The 22,907-nt window shown below is 35.5% G+C and overlaps 1 protein-coding gene across 1 annotated transcript in view; it reads left to right on the top strand.

Moving 5' to 3' along the window:
* Positions 1-22,907, top strand: part of FBXL17 (F-box and leucine rich repeat protein 17) — a gene marked incomplete at its 3' end in the record, with an annotated part of 295,024 nt that overhangs the window by 170,886 nt on the left and 101,231 nt on the right. The window lies entirely within an intron of this gene.

The following is a 22,907-nucleotide window of genomic DNA, read 5'->3' as shown; positions in this document are numbered from 1 at the left end:
TGAATTGCTGATTTTAAGGGGGGCAAAAACGCTTTTGAGGAGGGAATATAGGTTAGCAACATTTCAGTGTGTTAAACCAAGTGATGTTCTTGCTGGCTTTTTCTGCTTATGTTTTAATCACCTTTTCAAAATATTCCACATCCTAGGCCTCAACATTTTAATATTATGCATGTTGTCTTCTTTTCAAAAGAACATATTTACAGTTGGCACCTGTGGTCTTTCAGGAACACGAGGAATTTGGATGCAAATAGTGGAGGTAGCTTTCACATCCAAAGACTTAGTTGTATAGCTCCATAAGTCGATTTAGAGGACCTATTAAAGGGTAAGAACCTCTAGATTGATTGATGGATTGATTGAAACATTATATGCTATGTTTGACAGGAAAAAAAGTTATATCTGGAGTGTGAGCTTTTATTCTGATACTTTTTTATTCTTGCTATTGTCTGTAAAGAGGATAACATAGTTTTTGATGGCTGATATTTAGGAGCACTTTGGCTTGGATAATTGAAGCTACAATTTGGAGGTCAAAATTTTTTTCTAAATGTCCTTATTAGTCTCTTGACAAGCTTTATTCTTCAAACTTTCAGGACAAGGTGATTGACTGAGCTGGGCTTTTTGACTGCATTATTGAGGATTTTCTCTAAGTAGTCCTAGACTCATGAAATAAAAAAAGTTTTCCTTCTCAAGTAGGATCTGGGCATTTGATGACTTTTGTCTGAGTTATTAGTGAAGGGTTTAACAACCTAGGGAGATATTGTGGGCTCCATACTCCTCTATGGAAAGAGCCACATAATTGTTTTTTAGGTTCCAGCTTGTTAGAGCACAGATGAATAGGTTGCTCATACCAGTATGAAGCTGGATTAACTGTATATTTGTTTTTACTGGCACAGGGGAAGCTTCTTTATCATTCACCAGGAGTCTGAACCAACAACAAAGTAAATCCATGAGACACTGAAGGTCAAATTGTGGCATTCTTTTTATATGTCTGGCAGGAACACTTGTCAGCAATTGTCTTCTCCATCTTTCTACTCCATCCCACTTTATATCATAGAATCAAAAAACAGAATCACTTCTTCCTGAGTTTGTTTAGGAAAGGGCAAACAGCCAGATGGTAAGGTGAGAGGAAGAGAATACAGCAGGCTCAGTAAAGTGTTGATGAAAAGCTGCGGAGAGACACTGGGTTTTTTGAATATTTTTAACTTGTTGGTGTGACTAAATATTTGAAAAGGTAAAAGTGTAGCATTCAACTTGGTTTTGGAACCTTTAACTCTGGTGGAAGGAGAAGTTAATCTCTACTATGGTTCTTAAACAGACTTGAAATCTCTAGGTGAGGGTCAAGGGTCCTTTATTTGCAACGTAGTTCCTGATTGTGCTCAACTTTATATTGTGTTGGTTAATTACAATGCTGGCCCTCAGTATGGCACATGCTTCTGTGTAGGTGTTGTCATTTTGCTGGTACCAAAGTTAATCAGTGCTGACACACACCTTGATACATACTATACCTTGATATATATTGTACCTTGCTTTATACCCTATGGATTTTTTTTTTTGTAGCCTGGATAGCTAGGTTAAGTGCTATCCTTGCACATTCTGAGTGGACTGTGTTTGTCTGGAGGCATTGTTGCCCTTTCTGGTAATGAAAAGTAAGAAATATTGGGAATCAAACTAAAAGAACCACTTAACCAAAGGAATAAAATAGGGAAGGTATGCATATGACATGCTCCTTGCCCTGGATCATGTGCCAAAGGATCTGTACATCAGAGTATGCAACACAATACAGGAATCGAGTGTGGGAGTCAAAGTGAGAGCCTTATCCATTCTTTTCTGTAATGCTGAAAAAAGTTAAGATTATTAAATCCAAGACACTTGCGTAACAGAAGGATGAAAGGAAAAATCTATTTTTTTGCTGAAAATCTGTGACAAAGTACTACAGCAAATATTTTTGACAAGGTATTGGGAATCATTTTTAGTTTTCTGGGAATGTTCTGACTAAACAGGAATATCTGGTTACCTTACTTGAAACTTAAAGCTCAGTATAATTGTAGCTCTTAAACAGTACTGATATGAAACTGTATAGAAGTGTACATTTGTAGCTCAATACCCCACTTTCTGTAGCTAATGCTTCCCCACATACCCTGAACTGTTTGAAGCATTTGACGTTTGTATAGTTTACCACAAAACACTGAAAACAACATGTTTTCAATACCCAGCTGCAGGAAAAACTCATCTCCTTAGGAGCATAGATGTCTCTAGAAGTTACTAATTTATTTTATATGGCTTCCTCTAATGAAAGCCAGTTGTCAATCCTATTCTCAAATACAGTTTGTACTTATGTGGAGTTTTATTAATTATTCTTTTCAGTGCTAAAGATCCTTCCTGCCTTATTACAACAGCCACTGTGCTGTTAAAAATGAGAATATTCTTAAGATTTCAAAAATTCATGGAAGCGGCTCAAGAGCATTCTGCTATTTGGCATTGTATGTTGAACTGTCTTCTTAATTTTGTTGCCATAAACTGCTGTTGTCAAGAACTTTCTATACAGTTCAGCTGGCAAATAACCATGGTGTTAGAAATATTCCTATTTTTATACATAAGGCAATGTATTTTATCTCAGTTATAAAAACCAGACAGCTGAAGCATCTGCTTTTAATACACTTAAAAGAGGTTTTGTTGCAGAAAGGACAAAGAACATGTATTTTTCATATGTGAAATAAATGAACTGATGTTAAAAAGCTGTGATTTTTAAAAAGACATATGTAGAAGTGAAATCATATTTGTGGTATTTATTTCTGCAGTAAATTATTATTGGCTCTGACACACGTCTAAATGTATGATACACAATGTGCAGAGGTTCATTTGGAATCTTGATTTTTACTGACTTTTCCTAAGAGTTATAAGGGTGCTCATGCTCCCACATGAGGGTTATCTGTATGAATGAGGCGACCTCTAATTCATGTCTTGAAGCCCTTTGATCTTCTACAAATAGCAGCCTCTATCATTTATATTGAATTTCCCACTTATTTTGGAAAGCTGTACTGATTTTCTTCTGTCTCATGCATTCCCACTAGGTGTTTTAAGATTCAGAATCTTGGCTGCTTTCACGACTACTGATTGCTGCCAGTTTTCTGAAACATCAGTGTCAGCGTGAAACACTTGAGGAAGTGTTGAGACATCTTTCTGTAGGACCGAGGGGAAATCTTACTCACTTCTGAACTAAACAATAATAAAAACCCACTCAGGATGCTGTTATGCAGCAGTTTTCTGCAATTATCTGGGTTTTGAGCTTGAATATAGTGTCCATTCCTGCCTGCCTGCCTGCCCATTACTTTTAGATAAATGCCAAAGGCAGGCAAGTTCATGTAAAATTCTTCAAATAAATTTAGTTTTGCATCTCACTTGTGCATGTTCTTTTTTTTTTTTTTTTTTTGGGCTCGTCACATTTGACAAATTAATCCATGTAACTGTGTATCAACTTACATTTTTTGAAACAAAATTCATTATTAAATTTGGGTGTAGTGTCATACATATTTTTCTGGCTTTTATTCATAGGGTTGTTTGGGAAGCTATGTATCTATTTGCAACTACAGTCACAGGTGTACAAAAGTAGATTTTAAAGTTAGTAGTCAGATCAGACTGCTGTCCAGAAACATAGACTGTTAGTATATTAAGGCCTCTGTAATACATATTAATAGCATATCTTATTATAACTACTTGTATTTACTGTTCAGTGATTATTATCTTAATTACTAGTATTTTTCCCCTTTGTTTTCTGTATTTACATAGAAAACTAAAACAACTATTTTGAACTTCTTGCAACATTAAAAAAGGCTTTGTTGTTTTTAATTTTCAAAGCATCTAACTTCTTATAATTTATTTATGAGATCTGTAAATCCATTTTTTATTATTCCCCCAAAATGTAAGTTTTTATTTTCTTCTTGGAAATGTTTATAGTATTTTGGGAGGTGCTTTATGTTGTTATTTGGGGGGCTCGGGGGTTACTTGCATTTGTGCTTAATACAAGGAGCTTGAACAGCTGTGAACAGCTATTTTTTCCCTCTATAAGGTCTTAAGAAGAACCCTGCAACAGTTGATTAGGCCTCAGGATGTTTTGAAATATATGGATATACTAAGTAATTGCAGGAAAAAATCTGCATTGACAATACTTTTCACAGAATCACAGAATGGTTGAGGTTGGAAGGAACCTCTGGAGATCATCTAGTCCAACCCACCTGCACCTGCTAAAGCAGGTTCACCCAAAGCAGATCACACAGGAATCTGTCCAGGCGGGTCTTGAATGTCTCCAGAGAAGGAGACTCCACAGCCTCTCTGGGCAGCTTGTTTCAGTGCCCTGCAACCTCCTTCTACAACAAGGTGACCCACCTAGTAGATGAGGGAAAGGCTGTGGATGTTGTGTACTTAGACTTCAGTAAAGCCTTTGACACCATATCCCACAGCATTCTCCTGGAGAAGCTGCAGCTCCCGGCCTGGATGGGTGTACTCTGATGGATAAAAAACTGGCTGGATGGCTGGGCCCAAAGAGTTGTGGTGAATGGAGCCAAATCCTTTTGGCGGCTGGTCACGAGTGGTGTTCCCCAGAGCTCAGTATTGTGTCCAATTCTGTTTAATCTCTTTATCAATGATCTGGATGAGGATATTGAGAGCACCCTTTGTAAGTTTGCAGACAACACCAAATTGTGTGACAGTGTTCACCTGCTGGAGGGTAGGAAGGCCTTACAGAGGGATCTGGACTGGCTCGATCATTGAACTGAGGCCAGTTGTATGAGGTTTAACAAGGGCAAGTCCTGGGTCCTGCACTTGGGTCACAACAACCCCAGGCAGCGCTACAGGCTCAGGGAAGAGTGGCTTGAAAGCTGCCTGACAGAAAGGGATCTGGGGCTGTTGGTCGACAGCTGGCTGAACATGAGCCAGCAGCGTGCCCAGGTGGCCAAAAAGGCCAACAGTATCCTGGCTTGTATAAGGAACAGTGTGGCCAGCAGGACTAGGGAAGTGATCGTCCCCCTGTACTCAGCACTGGTGAGGTTGCACCTTGAATACTGTGTTCGGTTTTGGGCCTCTGATCATAAGAAAGACATTGAAGTTCTCAAGAGAGTGCAGAGAAGGGCAGTGAAGCTGGTGGGGGGTCTGGACCACAAGTCTAATGAGGAGTGGTTTAGGAAGCTGGGGCTGTTGAGCCTGGAGAAAAGGAGACCGAGGGGAGACCTTAGTGCCATCTACAACTACCTGAAAGAAGGTTGTAGCATGGGGGGTGTTGATCCCTTCTCCTAAGTAGCAAATGATAGGACAAGAGGAAATGGCCTCAAGTTGCACCAGGGGAGGTTTAGATTGGATATTAGGAGAAAGTTCTCCACGGAAAGGGTTGTCAGGCATTGGAACAGGCTACCCAGGGAAGTGGTAGAGTTACCATCCCCAAAGGTGTTTAAAAGGCATTTAGACAAGGTTCTTGGGGGCATGTTTTAGTGCTAGAGTTACATTATGGTTGGACTTTATGATCTTGAGGGTCTCTTCCAACAAAAATGATTATATGATTCTGTGATTGGTGAATAGGTTGAACCAGAATGCACCCAGTACTAATCCCTGGGGAGCACTGCTAGCTATAGGCCTCCAACTAGAATGCGTGACTGATCACAACCTTCTGAGCTCTGCCATTCAGCCAGATTCAGCAAATACAATACAACATAAGCATTTGGATTGTTAACTGGTGGGTTCAACACATAAGTTAAAACAGCCTGATTTTATCATTGATTTTAATATTGTTTCCAAAGGTGTTCTTTTAAAATATGGGGTTTTCTTAAATGCCTTTTGAACCTAGAGAATTCCTTTTCCTATGTAAAATGTTTTCTAGCTCATTTATTTTTATATTAGGAAATATGTTTTTTCATGTTGTCTTAATTTAGTCTTTTCTGTTTATTTTTCTTGTCACTTGATTAATGTATTACAGTGTGTTATTTACTTCAGTCTGCAGTTTTGGAAGCTTTTTATGGATTATATCTCTCCTCCTATTTTCATTCCCTTTTGTATGAAAGAGAAAAACAACTTCTTTTTCTGCCTTTTTTTTTTCTTTCAGATGCTCGTATTTGACTGTTTGTAGGGGATTAGAAAGTATGATAATAAGTTGTTAATTACATCACTGTGATTGTCTTCAAAGACCACTGCTGAAGTGTTTGAGAATCCTTAAGAACAGCTTATATGCCTTTGACCCTAAGTTGAGTGCTTTTAAAGATTAGTGGCCACTTCTGTCTTCCTTGATCTTGTTGGTTTGAAACGTCTACAGAGAATTATTTGAATGACTGAGGTTTTGCTGGTTTACACAAATCACCAAGATCATAGCTGAATCATTTTATGTGAGGCATAAACAAAATTTGGAACCATGTTATATATAAACCCAGGGAGTATTTTCTTTTTCTTTGTTCCTTTTGTCCTGTATTCTGTTATAGTAAGAAGAAAAATGGATTTTAAAAGTTCTTGGATGTTTGCAAAGCTTTTTTTTTTCCATGACTTCAATACTTCGAGAATTTGGGAGAAAAATCTTTAATTATTTGAGTTTATTGCAGTAACAGCAAGTACAGTGAACTTTACCTGTCTTCCTAGCATTTCCTTTAAGTGTCTGTAGGCATAAATTCTTCTTCTATGACTCTTTTTCTAATAGACCTACTAGGTTAAGGAAGTTCTCCAAACTGTGTGGGAAATCAAATGCTTCCACTATACAAACATAACCCGAAAATTCTCTGTCACTGTGTTTGTCAATTGTCGCTGTTTTAACCTTAGCTGCCCTCAAACCTGACTTGAGCTGTTAACTTGATATTACTATCTCGTATGTTAAGCAAAATTAGTCTGGATAAGTACAAATGAAAATAATTTTGAGTGTAAGTCAACATAAATTTACGTGGACACTGGAGGGAGATTGTGTGATCTCTGTGTGGAAAATAAGTAGTTTCCCATCCTGACTCCTCCAAGTAGCTGACAACTCATCCTAAGCATTTCAGACGATAGCCACCTGTGTGCAGTGATTTAGTTACCTTCTTCATTGTCAAGGAGTATGGTACAGCAGGCAGTGTTTATCTAAGAAAAGAGAAGGAAATGGACACAGACACTGAGTTCCATATCAAGAACTATTCCTCTGTTGCAGCCCAAGCCTTTCTGTCTTCTTGACCATTTTCTCTTTGTTTTTATGTGACAAAAACATAGACCATTTAAGCTTCTAGAATGTTTGACAAACAGTATCATAGGCACATACTTACTAGGGGAACCTATGTTGGTGGAACTGTAATACTAGGTAAAATAGCAATGGACTCTGAGGACTTTGGCTCATCAGTGAGTTTTCCATACTTTTAACTGAAATAGGAATGTAAATGGTTACCTCTTAGCAACATGTTCTCATCTGCACTCATGAATCAGTTGTGAAAATTTTGATTTTATGATCGTGTAGGATCATCTTACTTTTGGGGATTAAAATAATTCTTGGTTCTTGCTCTTGGTTTTAAATTTGTGCTGCAGTCCAGGCAGTAGATCTGTAAAGTCATTTGACAAATATCTTTTTCAAGGAGAAAAGTGCTATGTAAGTAGATACTACTATTGTTAATAAGTATGTGCAAGATGGTGTGTGTCAAGGCATCCTGAAATCCCTGTGCCACAGCTCATAGTCTTATTTTTGAAGTAAGTAGCCCAGAGGGTGGCAGTGAAGGCAAAGTTATCCGGTTTTGTCCAAGCATTTCTCACAAAGACAAACCATGCTGAGAAGTAGAGACATTTTAGAAATCACCAGGTTACCACTGGTAAAAAGAAACTGCCTGAGGAGAAAAGGGAAATTTCTTTCTGCCTCCAGCTGCCTACGAGAGAGACACACAAGAAGCCAAGATCTGAAATTACTGTAATCACTGTGGTATTTTGTGAAGGGACAGACCTTGGTTTAATAATCTCTCATACTGAAGGAGAGTGAAAATAGTTCAGAATAATGTATCAGGAGTTGATGGTAGTTATGATAGCTGAAGTCAGCTGGTGGGCAAGAATCATGGCTGTTTCTTTATTCCTATGCTAAGGAAGTTATTAAAGGACAGAAAAGTCTGCAAATCTGGATTCAGTTTCAGAGGTACCTGGATTTCAGTTAGATGTCTCTCACATATATGTGCTTAGCACAATTTCAGTTTCTTATATCATGATGCTAAAGATTGTGGATTATTATTCTAACAGCATATTACAGTAAGAAAGGCTTATGGATTATTTTAGTGTGCCTTTTATATTGCATTCATTTCACTGAAACACTATTCTTCTGAATTATCCATTAGTAACTGTTTTTTATATCCAATATAAGATTAAGTAAAATTGATTTTAAAAGAGGGGCTACTTGTTTCTAAACACTGACTCTTGACTAATTGATATTAGCTTATTATCTGGATTTGAAATCAAGGAAATCTATAGACAGAAGATTCACACATCCTATAGAATGTGTGAGTCGAAGTGACTGAAAGACATACACTTCCGAAATTAATCATTTCTGATAAGTGCTAAGAGGAATGATCCAAAAAGCATTTCTTGTCAACTTGTGTATTAGTTGCAGCTCTTTTTGCTGTAGTCAGAGTGTGACTGCAACCATACCCATGCCTGATGTGAAAATTTTTTTATTCACATTTGTGGCATTTCACCTTAAGAGAAAAATAGCATCATTTTATGTACTGGCTTATATTCACATTATATATATCTAATTTATATACACAAGGTGGCAGTGCTTTGTTTGGGGCTGATAGTAAGGGGTGGAATTAGATCCTGTAAAAACTTTTCCTCTCTCCAGTATATCAGCATACAATATGCTACTGTAATATAATTAGCATTATTTTCATATTCTTATATATAAAAAAAAGGAAAATCCTACACTAACAGAAGTATAGAAAAATATGCAGATATTGTGTATCTGGTGTTTTTTCATCTATGTTATTAATTAGAAATATTAATGCATTAAAATATATTAAAATACATCTCTGAAGGCCTAACCTTGAAATATTTACAGTCCAAAAAATTTATTTATCTTAAAAACTTAGCATTAATGAAGATCACAAAGAAAGCGAACTATGCCATAATAATTACAATTTCTATCTAAATTGATTCCTATTTATGATTGTAATCATTTAAATTTGCCATTCAGAGGTCTCAATGCTGCAGTGACAGTAACCGACTCTTTAATGTTATCAGAAATATCTAAATCTTTAGCAAAACATGTTAATCCTTATATGGAGGTCTTTAAAATGAAATATAATTACTGATTCAAAGATCTTTTCCTTGTACCTTGCTGAGCCAGTGTTCTTAATGTAAGCATGTCCCTCTGCTTGTAACTGTATCATACAATAGTAGGGAACCTTTGTCAACCAAGATTCATCAAATATACGTTTTTAAGTGAAAATACAAACTGTAACCAGGAATCAAGAAAAGTCTTTTAGGAAAATTCCTTTAGGAAACAATCACTGTCAGCACTATTGGCAGCTTTGATAGATCCTGAAAATCTTATTTTCTAATATTCAAATATGTAAGCAACCTATTTGTAAGAAACAAATATTGCAAAATCTTCTTTATAAGGTACAGGTATGTAATGAATTTAGTGGAGACTGAATTACAGATTAAAGGTATGGATACAAATATGGATACAAATTTTATTTGACCACATACTAGACTGAGAACCTGCTGAACTGAAATACATGACTGGTCACAGCCCGAGTTACAGATTCTGTCTGTCTGTTTGGGTCTATAATAGATTGATGTAATCTCAGGAAAGGATATGATGTTGGTTTTCCTGTGACATGTAACCTGTACTCTTCATGTTATGCTACTTCAGCTGGTTGCTCCACTTAGCAGATAAACATTATTTTACAGTCATCTAGGTTAAAAGCCTCATTGCTGTCTCAAATCCAATCACAGAGTAGGTAGATTTTATTCAGGAGACTAGAGGGGATGTGTTAGCTTCAACATCACAGAATCACAGAATGCTCAGACCTTGTTTCATCATGATGATGAACAAAATCATATCTTGAAGTGCCTAGGATACGGTGGTTAATTCTGCCAGAGCCACACAAGTCAAACAGGAGAGGGTGATCACATTAAAATCAATGGAGGAGAAAAATCTCAGGGTGCATGAGCTCTGCTTACTGCCCTTGGTTTTGCTGCAAGAGAAATAAGCAGTACAGATACTGAAAAGAAGTTTAGCCATATATGTGAAGAACTCATACTGATGCCAGAAGGAAATAAGTGAACTCTTTTCTAAATCTAGAATTAAACCCAAAGTCACTGAAATAAAAAAAAAAAAAGACATTAGGATTCCACTTACTAATGGAGTTGCCTTACTGAAAACTTCATAAATGCGATTGTGTGACAACTGGCTAGCACGTGAACATGAAGAGTCTGGCTCTGCTTTCTGTGGCGTAGTCTGGTAGTTGTTTACTTCTTTTAGAAGAAATGGGTATCTTATCATTGAGTGGTTAAATAATGCTAGTTCTTTGCATTCATGGCCCCAAGCAACAGACCAGTATTGACTAAAATGTATCTGCATAAGCACATGTGATACTAATTAGTAAAGGAAATATTTTAAGATCTTGTCAACACTTTGAAGTAACCAGTAGTGGAGTTAATTTAACATGTCATCAAGCCAGTTTGAAGGCCTGTTTCTGGCCACATCCCAGAAAATATGTACCTGGAGTTACAGATTCAAAACTACTTGCTGTGGCAAAGAATTTTACATGTATGATATGACTTACGGATAAATGTCATTTTTCTTCCATGAGGAAGATCATTCTCTCTAAACCAGGATCAGCCATGTGCTTCATGCTGAAAATAACAAGTATTAGACAAAAAAATGAAATTGGAGCATCAGGTAGAAACTCAGCTTTCAACCCAATGCGAACAGATTACCTGTGTTTTGTGAATTGCCTTGGATGCTTATTCACCTCCTAAAAGAATTCCAATCCTGCACTTAGAAAACAAGTTTTCAGGCCTCCTGTAAATTCTGGGATCTAAAGACAAACAGAAGCTAAAAATTGCCTGTGTTTGTCTTAGATACACACAGTTTAGTAAGAATATAAAGAAGGCTTTTATCTAGATGAGAGTTTGAATTTATAATGTGTTACTAGACTATGTGTAGCAATGAGTAACAAACTCCTTTATGTGTTCTGCCAATAATCTGGGAATTCCTTAAAGCTTCCATGTGAACCTTGAAAACTACTAGTTTAATCAGAACTAAGAGGGTGAGAGCATAATCTTTTGCCGTGATCATTGTCAGTATGGCCTGTGAATGTTTTAGTACAGAGTAGATGCCACTGAAAGCAAATGTCCTCTGACATGATATTTATCCCTGAAGTACAGAATGTGCTTGTATTATTTTAGAAATTCCTTCTTATAGTTTTTCTAATGAGCTACAGGAAACGGGGTGGTAGCCACAGAAATTCTGAACACAATAGATGTCAGAACAACTTTGGCAAACTGTATCTGTTTTGAATTAATTTTTTAATAACCTGAAATGTGTTAAATGGTGGACATGTTTGCTCCAGCTGACCATTAGCATGCTTCTGCTGTCTGGGTTGCTTAGCTGTCTGGAAATAAAAGTGCAAATTGAGCTTCTGTCTTCTTAGTGCTATTCCTTCTATGATTTCTTAAAGTTGCACATATGGAAAATATGTAATATTTTCCTGCCCCCCACTGTTTCTGTCAAGCACAGACACTGACTACTTTCCTTTTCCCCATTTTCCCTGGTGAGTGAAGAAATGTGCCTGTGTTGCTTTTATACAGAAATTATTTCTTACACAGAGAGACTGGCAATTCCAACTCTGACCTGGTTTAAGTGTCTGCCAAGTTTTAGAGCTAAGACTAATGTGATAACACTGTCCTTTCCTCAGAAAGCTTCAACCATCAGCAACGTTTATTACTTCAATGCCATATATTTAGAATGAAGAGGTATATCTTTAAAGTTGTAAATGAAATAAATGTGGTTTACTCTAACCGTAATTTAAACATATACCTACGGGAAAGCAGGGAAAGACAGATCTGCAGTTAAGTGATTTCATAGATCTTTTATATTTTATTAATGATGGTTTATTAAAAATTCTATGGAATTATAGTTGTGTATAATGATTTATGAATACATCACAGAATTGTTGCCTGAGTACTCCAGAGAGGCAAAAATACAATGCATGGATTGTTGAATATGTAGATTTTAATTGACTACACAATTTCTAATGGTTTAGACAGTTGCACCCCTGTGGGTCCAGTTGGATCAGTTTAAGAAATAATTTGAAGCTGTTTCTGATTGTCTTGCAGCAGAACATAATGATCACTGTCATAGCTGAGATGCCATTAAGGAATTAGATTATTATTTCTGTTCTGTTTCAGTGTGAAGTTAGCTGAGGCTTGCCGGAAAGGCGTCTAAAACTTAGACTGCCAAGGTTTAGGAGATTTACATCAATGACCAGAGAAACTCAGATAGAAGATTATATGAACTGTTGAATGTGATGGTTTGATAAATGCTTCTGATTAGGAAGACAAAATTATCAACCTCATAAAATTTCAGTCAAAATCCTTCTACTTATTCTTAAGATTTTTCACTTGTTTTGGTGAGAATTTATTATATTTTAGCAACTAGATAACTTTTAGGGTTGCCAATGAGACAACACTGTCTGCAGATGCAAGTGCAGGCAGGTAGCACTAAGTGTTGTTTCTTTTACAAAAGTATAAATAATGCTATGATACACCAAATATTAATAGCTACCAGCATGCTCAGTGTCCTAACAAAATCAGAACCATCTCAACAAGACTCAGGGGACCCTAGAACAGGACGGGCTGAAACAAGTTTCTTCACTTATATCTTACTGTGTGAAGCATCTGTCATCACATTACATAAACCTAATTTATAATCTTGTTGTGCCTTTGGACTTCTGAATGCTGCAAAGATGTTCAAGGTGCCAAAATTGTTCTGTTGATGGATAACTGTCTGGGAAACTGCATTTTCTGTGAGATTCAAAGTGGTCACCTGTTGTCAGTCTTTAGGCTTGGTTAATAAAGCTAATTTTTGCTAATGACATATATACCACATAAAAATGTAAGTCCTTAACTTAAGTATAATGTCTCTTAAGGTTTAGTTTTAGTTTAGAGATTTTAACTATGAATTAACCAACCCATTCAAAGTTTTCTATTTTTACCTACAGCAGCAATTTAGACTAATTTTCTAATTGATTTTTTGGTGATACTTTAAATCAGAAATAGAAACAAATGTCTCCTTTGTTTCATTGTGTTTGTAGTTGCTTAGTTCTGAATTTTCAAGCTACGGTTTGAAAGGACACAGTAGATCCTAGTATTTTGTCTAGCCAGATTATTTTCCAGTGAGATTATAAAGTTACTCTGTTAAGTACTTTTAAGAATTTAATATTATAATATTAGGTGAAGTTCGTACATTATTAGATGGTATTAAAATCTGTATTTACAGAATTTAATTGGCAATCTTCTGAAATTAAGACACATTGAAAGAAATACTGCTCTTTCAGTTTGTAATAAATATTTTTGCGAGTATCTTGTCTGAGTTAAAAGTAGGCAATTTTACTTCATACAGAGCACAAATAGTACCATCAAGGGGTTTTTTTATTGCTAGCCAGACAGCCTTATGTGTACTGGCCTTGCCAGTACTGTACCTTTGTGTACTGGCCTTGCCTGAGAACTGTAAAATTCAGTTATTGCTCACATTCTTTAATCACTCTTCTTTATAGCATTTGTCCAAAAATGCATTGAGCTTGATTTTTTCTTTCATCAGTTTTAATAACATCGGCAGCATTACATTAATGTAACAGATCTACCAACTTGCTCTAATTCTTAAAGTATGAAGATAATTAGACGCCAAATCAATTCCAAAGATATATGAATTATGATGATGCTGTATTTTTTCCTCTGATTATCTTGGCTCTTTTTCTGCTCTATCATCCTTTTATATAAGCAGAAATTCTCTACAAACTTGAATGTGTTTCAGCAGTAGAGGAAAAAGATCAGCTCTGACCATAGGACTGTTTTGCAGAAAGCTTCCTTATGTCCTGTAAAAGAATTTATTTTTTTTACTATCTAATGAAAGAGGTTACCTCCCCTTGTAAATCTTGTTCATCTCTTAGACTATGATAGCCCTTAACAATACTACTGCTCTAACTAATAGGATTGAGACTGTTTATCAAAAAATTTAAAAAAAAGAAAAATATTTACAGAATGTGTTTCAATTTTGGAAAGAAGAATCTGAGGCAGAGGTTTTGCTCTTTTTTAAAGATGGTGGGAAAGACCCTGATGAAGTCCCTTCTCAGTCCACATCACCATTGACCATAATCTGTACTGTCATTCCAAGAATAGATAGTCTTAAAGATATACATAAAAGAATAGCTGGTAGAGGTTATGGTTCTATCTGGATTCTCGGATGTATTATAAGGGGGGTGGTTAGTAGATCGAGAGAGGTTCTCCGCCCCCTCTACTCCACCCTGGTGAGACCCCATCTGGAATATTGTGTCCAGTTCTGGGCCCCTCAGTTCCAGAAGGACAGGAAACTGCTGGAGAGAGTCCAGCACAGGGCAACAAAGATGATTAAGGGAGTGGAGCACCTCTCTTATGAAGAAAGACTGAGGGAGCTGGGTCTCTTTAGCTTGGAGAAGAGGAGACTGAGGGGTGATCTCATTAAGGTTTATAAATATATAAAGAGTGAGTGCCACGAGGATGGAACCAGGCTTTTCTCAGTGGCAAACAATGATAGGACAAGGGGTAATGGGATCAAGCTGGAACACAGGAGGTTCCACTTAAATTTGAGAAGAAACTTCTTCTCAGTAAGGGTGACAGAGCACTGGAACAGGCTGCCCAGGGAGGTTGTGGAGTCTCCTTCGCTGGAGACATTCAAAACCAGCCTGGACATGTTCCTGTGCAACCTCACCTAGGCGTTCCTGCTCTGGCAGGGGGATTGGACTAGATGATCTTTTGAGGTCCCTTCCAATCCCAAACATACTGTGATACTGTGATACTGTGATGGAAAGGGCAAATCTCAGTAGATTAGTTTAGCTGTCTATGTGCAAAACTCAGTGAAGTGTATGTCAGCCTCTGTGGTATGAAAATCAAGCAGTGAATGTGGTGAAATCTTCTTTCATATGTGCACACTCCTTGTTGAGATCAAGAAGTACAGAACTGTATAAACACTGAATATCTTATTTTCAAAATTTCAGGTGAAGTTTTTTGCATTTTTGTAGAATTATTTTAAAGTTTATCGAGGCATTCTGAAAGGACAGTCTAAAGAATATTTTTGAGAAGTTAGAACACAGCAGTACAGTTCTCATTTCTTATTTTTACCATTAAACTTGGAAGCTTTATTTGAGGAAAGAAGGCTATTTTGCATAAAATAAAACCAAATTAATTATGAGTACTCTTACTCCATATACTGTACATTAATGGGATGGCACAAAACTAGTTAAAAAAAAAAAAAAAGTCTATCAAAACTGAGGCTAATGTAACTCCAGGAATAATCTTGAGGCCTAAAACATGTAAGTATAATCTCTAAAACACCAGGAAGAAGTAAAACTACTTCTGCTCAGAGCCCAGTCTTTCCGTGAAAGAAATGGTGCAACTGTGCTTTTGTAAACCCTTGTGTACTAAGAGAGGGAGTTATACCAGTTCTTTGGCTTTCCTTCTCCTGAATGTCTCTCTCCTTTGCACTCCTCAGAAATTGCAGCTGGCATGGTGGTCTGTCTCTGAACTTCTTTCCACATACAGCATCAATTACTAGTCATTTCAAGTAAAAATATGGCTAGAACACACATTCAGCATCCGAATGTCACCACACTGTCTCTGTGCACTGCAGTACACTTGATGTAAATTAGAATGAGGCAGTGGGACATCACGTACCTTGATTGAATTCACAAGGATTTGCTTATGTGCATAAAAATAGAATCTACAATTTGCCAACTCCTGATCTTGTCTATAGCAACAGTGCAGTCATTATTTTCTAAATCTGTACATTTTTGCATTTGCAAGTACATAACATTAGGATAGTTAGCTTTAAACTTGTCTTAGGAAAAGCCATCATGACATTATGTGTGTGAAGAAGCAACATGTATGTAAGCAATTCCGACACCTATTTCTACACCAGCACCCCAGTATAGCAGAGTAATCCAGCTGTATCATACTAGTAAAGCAAGTATTTTACCGGTTTTCCAGTGGAAGGGCATAACTGAAACAGTTCAGAAAAGAAAGCATTATTTGCTTCTATAATACAAAACTTAATGTTTGCTAAGAAGTGTGCATTGGCTTTCTGATAGCTAGCAGTTCCTTGGTTTTGCTTAAGACAGTAAACAAGTCACCACAGTGGATTCAAGAAATTGTATTTGAAGAGCTGTATCAAGTATTTTTTTTTTTCATCTCAAATCTGAATTCCAAAATATTTCAAAGTTCTTAAAAAAAATAAGAGATACCATTCAATTGTCTTCCAGACTTGAGCATAATTAGCTATGGAAAATCAGATCCGTGAGGGGTTTACAATAAAATTATTTTTCATAGTTGGCTTATTTCTGTTAAATCAGGGGTGTCAAACTCATTTTCACTGTGGGCCACATCAGCCTCCCGGTTGCCTTCAACAGGCCAAATGTAATTTTAGGACTGTGTAAATGCAGGAGTAGTTACTAAATTATCTAAAGTCCTGACACCCCTATGTTAAATCATTTACAGTATCTAGTTCCTCCAAGTCAGAGAGGAACCAAAGGCTACCTGGAATACTACTTCATGTAAGTGTCAGATAGTGGAATTAAACAATTTGCTAAATCTCTCCTTTCTTGACTTAATTGCTTGCTGGATTTACATGCAGTTGAGATAACAGGAATTATAAAAACATTTAATTTTATAAAAGACTACTAATAAATATTTGAAAGTAGATATTTATTGCTGAAAGATGGGGCATAACAGCTTAAACATAGTGCTGATTAATTTATCTTTGTGACTCTCTGATTGGAGTTTGCTTGCATCTGACTAGCTCAGAGCACAAGCAGACACTGTGGGACATGTCTGCCCTTGCCTCTGTAGTTTGTGAGTTCCAATGTGAAAAACCGCTTATCTGTTTGCCTGTGCTGTAAGTGACAAGACTGTTTGGCAAACCTAATTTTAAATTACATTGATTTTCTAAAGAATACCTCCCTGCTAATCAGAACTTAATGACTGCCCCAAGATAATTGCTGTTAACTGGTACAACTATTAACACTTTGCATACTGGCTCCAGACAAAAACTGCTTTTCAATTCAGTGTGTGCTTTTGATTGAAAGTCTTATTCTGTTTTGCTGGCTCTGTGATTAATATCGTTTCTTATAGATGCAGTTCTTGGTGTTGAAATTATAAACAATTTTAAAATACATACTTCGAATATGACTGGAATGTTAAAATGCTGGTAAAACTGTGTACCAGGATAACTGAAGGACAAGTAAAAATTATACCACTTATTAGTATGAAATGTTAGGAAACAAATATATTAAAATAAATCCATTGTTCATAATGTAAATAAAATGATCACTGAAAGAGAATCCTGAAACAAGAATATGTATCGATCAGTGTGTGAAGTTCATCATTTATTGTTATGACGTTTTGCAAGAGTTTATAGATCTCTTATTAAAATGCTAGTCTTTTCACTATTTTAGCCTTCAAATTATTCCTTTTGAGTATAGGAGGCCTCAGATTACATAAATTTCTTAAGAATCTGAATGTGGTTCTGTGGTAAGAGGTTTTATTTTATTATGAGGGATATATGGTTATTTATTATTGCCTTCCATAGGAATGTTTAAGTCATCAAAACCAATTACTACGAGTATTATTTTGTACACAACTACTATTTTCTGCCTGAATTTAATATTTTAAACACTAATTTTGAGGACCTCTATATACTGATTTGTGAAAGGTTTCTGGTATTCCATTGTATGTTTTAATGTTCTTTCCAGGCTCTCTTTGGTTCCCAGTAGTGGTCTTGGTTATGTTTTGAAGGATAGAAAGGTGTTCACTTTACTGCTTAGAGACAAATGTATGCCAGTCAAACGTAAAGAAGACTTGTAAACAGTCTCATATTCATTTTGGATCTTACCAAGTGAGTGTGTTCATGTTTTGGATTTTTTACACCTCTATGGTGAGTGAAACTCACTCCTCAAGTTGTGATCTCTTAACCAGTATATGACAACTCCAGTCAGCTTCACTCAGGGCTCAAGAGCATATCAGACTGTAACAATATCTCCTGGGACTACTTATACCACAAATATTGTAGTGATATTTTCTCATTAGTTCTTTTTGTTTGTCACAGATATGATTTTCCAGTGTTTTTAGAATTAAACCGAAACCACAAAAGCTGTGTGTATATGTATGTAGAAAAGACAATTATTTTCCGTAACTCAAGGATCTTTTGTATCTTTTCTTACAGGTAGAAGGTTGCACAGTTTAATTCATTAAACTTAAGCTTGAATTTAAGTCAAAGAATGTAGGATCAGTTGAATAAGAGAAGAAAATTACAGCGTTTTGATTGGCTTAATTTCTACTTTGTTTTCGGTTGGTTGTTTGGTATGGTTTGGTTTTGGTTGTTTGTTTTGTTTTTCCTAATTATTTTAAGCATTTAGATTTTGCATTACGTCATGGAAAGAGAGAACCCTTGGCTTTGTGAAATCATTGCACAGATGCAGAAGCCATCAAGATGACGGACCTACATTCAAAGTTTTCAGTAGACATATCTATGTCTCAGTCATGCAGTTTTGTTACTTTTGAAGAAGAGGCTTGTTTGCAGAGAAGCTTTCTACCAGTAAATTGTGCACTTAAGTCATTTTTCTGGTCATATATGTAGACCAGATGTGAAAAGCAGCATATGCAAGTACATGTTAATAGGCAAATTTCCACAGTTTCTGTAACCCAGATTGAGACTTGTTTCCTGATATTAATTGCTAAAATTTTAGAAACATTATAGTTATATCCTTTTCTTCTTGAGATTTGTTCAGCTTCTCAAGTAGGAAGGCATTTTTAGAAATTATAACTGTAAGAGGCAATCTTAGGTTTATTAGTCTCTGAACATAATGAACTTTGGGATGTTGGAATGATGATGTCCTCAACATCACAGCACTGAGCAAGCTGTAGTTGTTTACAAACATCCGTGGCCTTGCAAGTCTGTTTTGTATTGTCAGTAGGTAGGTATGTTTTTAGTTATATTCTTGGTTTCTGAAATACTGTTTGATTGACTTGTTTATGTGAAATCAATTTATGCTCTTCACCTTTTTCTTGCACCTGATTGCACTGTAAATTTCATAGTGTGTGATATTAATTTCTTAATTTTAGAACCAAATGCAATAAAACTGAATTACACATCAGTCTATCAAAGAATAACATTCATAAAATATTGAGTAGATCAGGGGGTTGCTTGGCATAAGAATTCGTTAGATAATATTTTAAGGTTTAATGAATAAGCAGCTTTTTCCTAAAATAAGTATTTCTTTGGTTTTACATTTTCATGTCTTAGAGGGATCTAAAGAATACTAATTTACAAAGTAAGAAGTGAAGAGATTTTATCTTTGGACAGCTCTGATCCAGACTTGCATAATATCAAGGCTCTAATTATAGTCTTATTTCTTTATTCCTTGGCTATTGAACCATTGCCTCATTTTAAGTAATAACTTATTCTGAGTGTAAAAACTGCTCTTCTTTTTGGATGAATGTTTATATTTTAATATATTTTGAGGAAAAAATTAAAATAAATTTCTATGTCCCTGTAACTTTCACAGTTAGATTTTGCATATCTTTTTGTTATCAAAATTAGTAGGATGAGCTGATGGAAGCCTGTTCAGCAACCTTGGGTTAAGAGATTTAAAAAGATCTTCTGTCTGCCTTGGCACACAGCTGTTGTTACCATGTCCAAGAGGTATCATGTTAGCTCTCTGGCAGATAGAGGTTAGTCCCCATTTTTTTCAGGGCTCAATTATCTGTTTTGCTCACTTCTGTCACTTGCTGCTTCTTTAAGTAACTTTGCTTTTCTTACTTACCAATATTATGCTGATGTGTTTAAGAATAGGCTTGTCTGCTGTCAAATTCAGCAACATTGTAAATAGAAAGACTTCCAAAGATAGATATGGCAATAATCTGATATAATTTTGATGGATTATTACAACAGAATTAACATGATTTTTCCTTGCTTTGTAGGAAAGGTTAATTTCATTTTGTTCTTTTAACCTTTTTCTTTGCTGTCATGTTTAACAAAGATTAAAATGTAAAATAATAAAGGCACAACTACTCTTATATTTCCTTGTGTTGTAAATAAATCAGTTGTTACTAGCAATCATTTATTATGTGGCCATCTACAGAGCAAAAGCTTGTGAGGCCATATAAAGTGTTTCTTCTGTCTCTGCAAGTTGATTTACATGGGGATGATCTATATTAAAACTAATTAGATTCACATATGCAAGTTACAGAAGGCAGACAAAAAATATATAAGTTCCATATTTGAGCTATATTTATTTTTTTTTCCTCTGAATGAGATGTGTCATTACCTCATTCTTTCAGATCCTAGGTCATTTTAATATTTAAAAAAAAATGAGACTGACAAATATTTTTTTTGCCTTTCTTTTTCCTGTTTAATGGAAATAACTAAAGACTAGGAAGGTTTTCTTTTCCCATTAGGAGAAAGTGAACAGTAGTTAATTTAGACTACAGGATGTCACTGAGAACAAGACTGAAGGCACTCAAGTCACTTGAAAAAACTTTAACCCTTAGAGCTGTCACTATATGGATGGATTAAAGGATATAATTAAAAAGGGCCACACAGGCAAATACTTCTGTCCTTTGTTCCTGGAACTGAGCGACTGACTGCATTGAAAATTTCTTCTCAGACACTTCATTTCTTGCAGTCTTTTTCTGTTCAGACAAGCTTGTAAATATATACAAGCACCCTTATGGAAGGGGGAACAGAAACTACAACTTCCTTTCTTCAGAGTTGAACTGTTTTTATTTGAAGCCAGAGAATGGCCAGCATCCTGAGATTTAACTATATAAGGATGCTGAAGGACACACATGCAGATATGTCTATGTGGAGATAATACAGATTTAACCCTGGTGTCTTAGGAATTTGTGTAACCGAAGTAAGGGGAAATAAGGTAGCCTTTTGTTGTAATTTTGACTGTCTTGTGGTGTTGTTAGACATTGATTGCTGGGTTATATCTTTGATCAATTAATTGTCTCTTAATAAGTAAAAATTATCAGAAATTATTTGAAAACTTGTAGAGTCATTAGATAAAATTTACAAAATATTTTTTCTAGATTCTGAATTTTTATCCAAGGTAGGAAGTATTTCATAATTTCAGTAGTATGCTGAATTATATATGCGATAAGAATTAATAATAACTTCTTTTAACGGCAATGTCCATTCACTTTTCAATTACATCTTTTTTCCTGATGTGTCTAATGAACATACTATCTAATATGATAATGATTTTCTATTTATTCATGTTATTAATATTAGTAATGTAATCTCATTTTTAGGAAGTATTTTTCTGGAGTAAATAAAAAAATCTTTCTCATGGCCTAGCTAATCTTGATAAGCCAGTTAACAAATATGAGATTCTTGTTCAAAATTATGTCTTACAGGAATAGAAGTAGTTTTCCACATACACACAGTGTGTTTAATGCTCTAAATCATAACTAACTTTTCATAAAATAACCTGATGAAAATGTGTAATTCTGAGGTTAGTTTGTATTAGAATGCATAGTCGTGGTGTAACTTCTGAAAGAAATATAATGATCATTCTTGCTAATTTTCTTAGCAGAAAAGTTACAAGTTAAAAAGATAATCTAATCTGGAGGTTCACCCTGTTTTTCTTCCATGTCAGCAGTTACCGTGTTATTTCTCTTCTTTCTTTGTGTATTCATAAATTAAGGCAACTTTTTCTTAATGACAAGCATTTCAAAAATATTCTAAATATTAGGCTTCAGTTTTCAGGGGTTTAAAATTTATAGTAGCGGTAAAGGAATTATGATTAAGGTACTATGTCAGAGGCATGCTAGTTCATTAGCAGTAGTGAATTCTTGTTCTAGATTTTAGAAGAAGGCAGCAGAGAGGGGAGAAACAGATATGAAGGGCTATAGTTGAGTTATTGTAAGCTATAAGGATTAGGTGATTGCTTTTAAAATCTAAATTTGTCAGCATGAACAGTTAAATCAGATTGGGAGGTAATCTATTGGTGGTGATAAGGGGATGAAAAACGTCCCTGAGGGTGTAGCTGTATTTTCCAAAAGTTATGACAAATTTAACAATACGTATTTTTTCCAAAATTGACAAGTAATTTTGTATACTGTAGGAGGGTTGATTTAAGAGGCATAGTAGATGACTGGGTAATTGATCTGAAAATTAAAGAAGAATATGTTGGATCAGATGAAATTCTTAGAATTTATCCTCTTTTAAAAATGTCTCAATATAGAGAACAGCACAATATTCATGTTAGCTGATCTAATGAACAGTGGTACATTTTACATTAATGGGACCGAAAATATATTTTATTAACTATATTTTTGAGTGATACACTATGAACAATGCAGTTGTAAATATAACATTAATATAGACTTGGCTGCAATATACGGTAATGTCCTATTTGACAAGACAGTTTTCATATTAATTCTCTTGCTTGCAAGAAATCAAACAAGGAGATTAACTGAAAAGAACTTGTGTTTCATTGCAAATTCGTCATAGTTGTGACAAAGGAAACAAATGAGCTCTCTTCTCCTATACAAACTTCTCCAGCAACATACTGCAACACCAATGGCATGTAGCATTTCATGACCTGATGAAATGTTGACTCCTGCAATAACCATTGAAGAAATATAAACATGAATTTAAAATTATATTTTCATATATT

Source organism: Nesoenas mayeri, assembly GCF_963082525.1.
Source record: "Nesoenas mayeri genome assembly, chromosome: Z".
Classification (NCBI taxonomy): domain Eukaryota; kingdom Metazoa; phylum Chordata; class Aves; order Columbiformes; family Columbidae; genus Nesoenas; species Nesoenas mayeri.
This window is presented reverse-complemented; position numbering and strand designations above follow the sequence as displayed.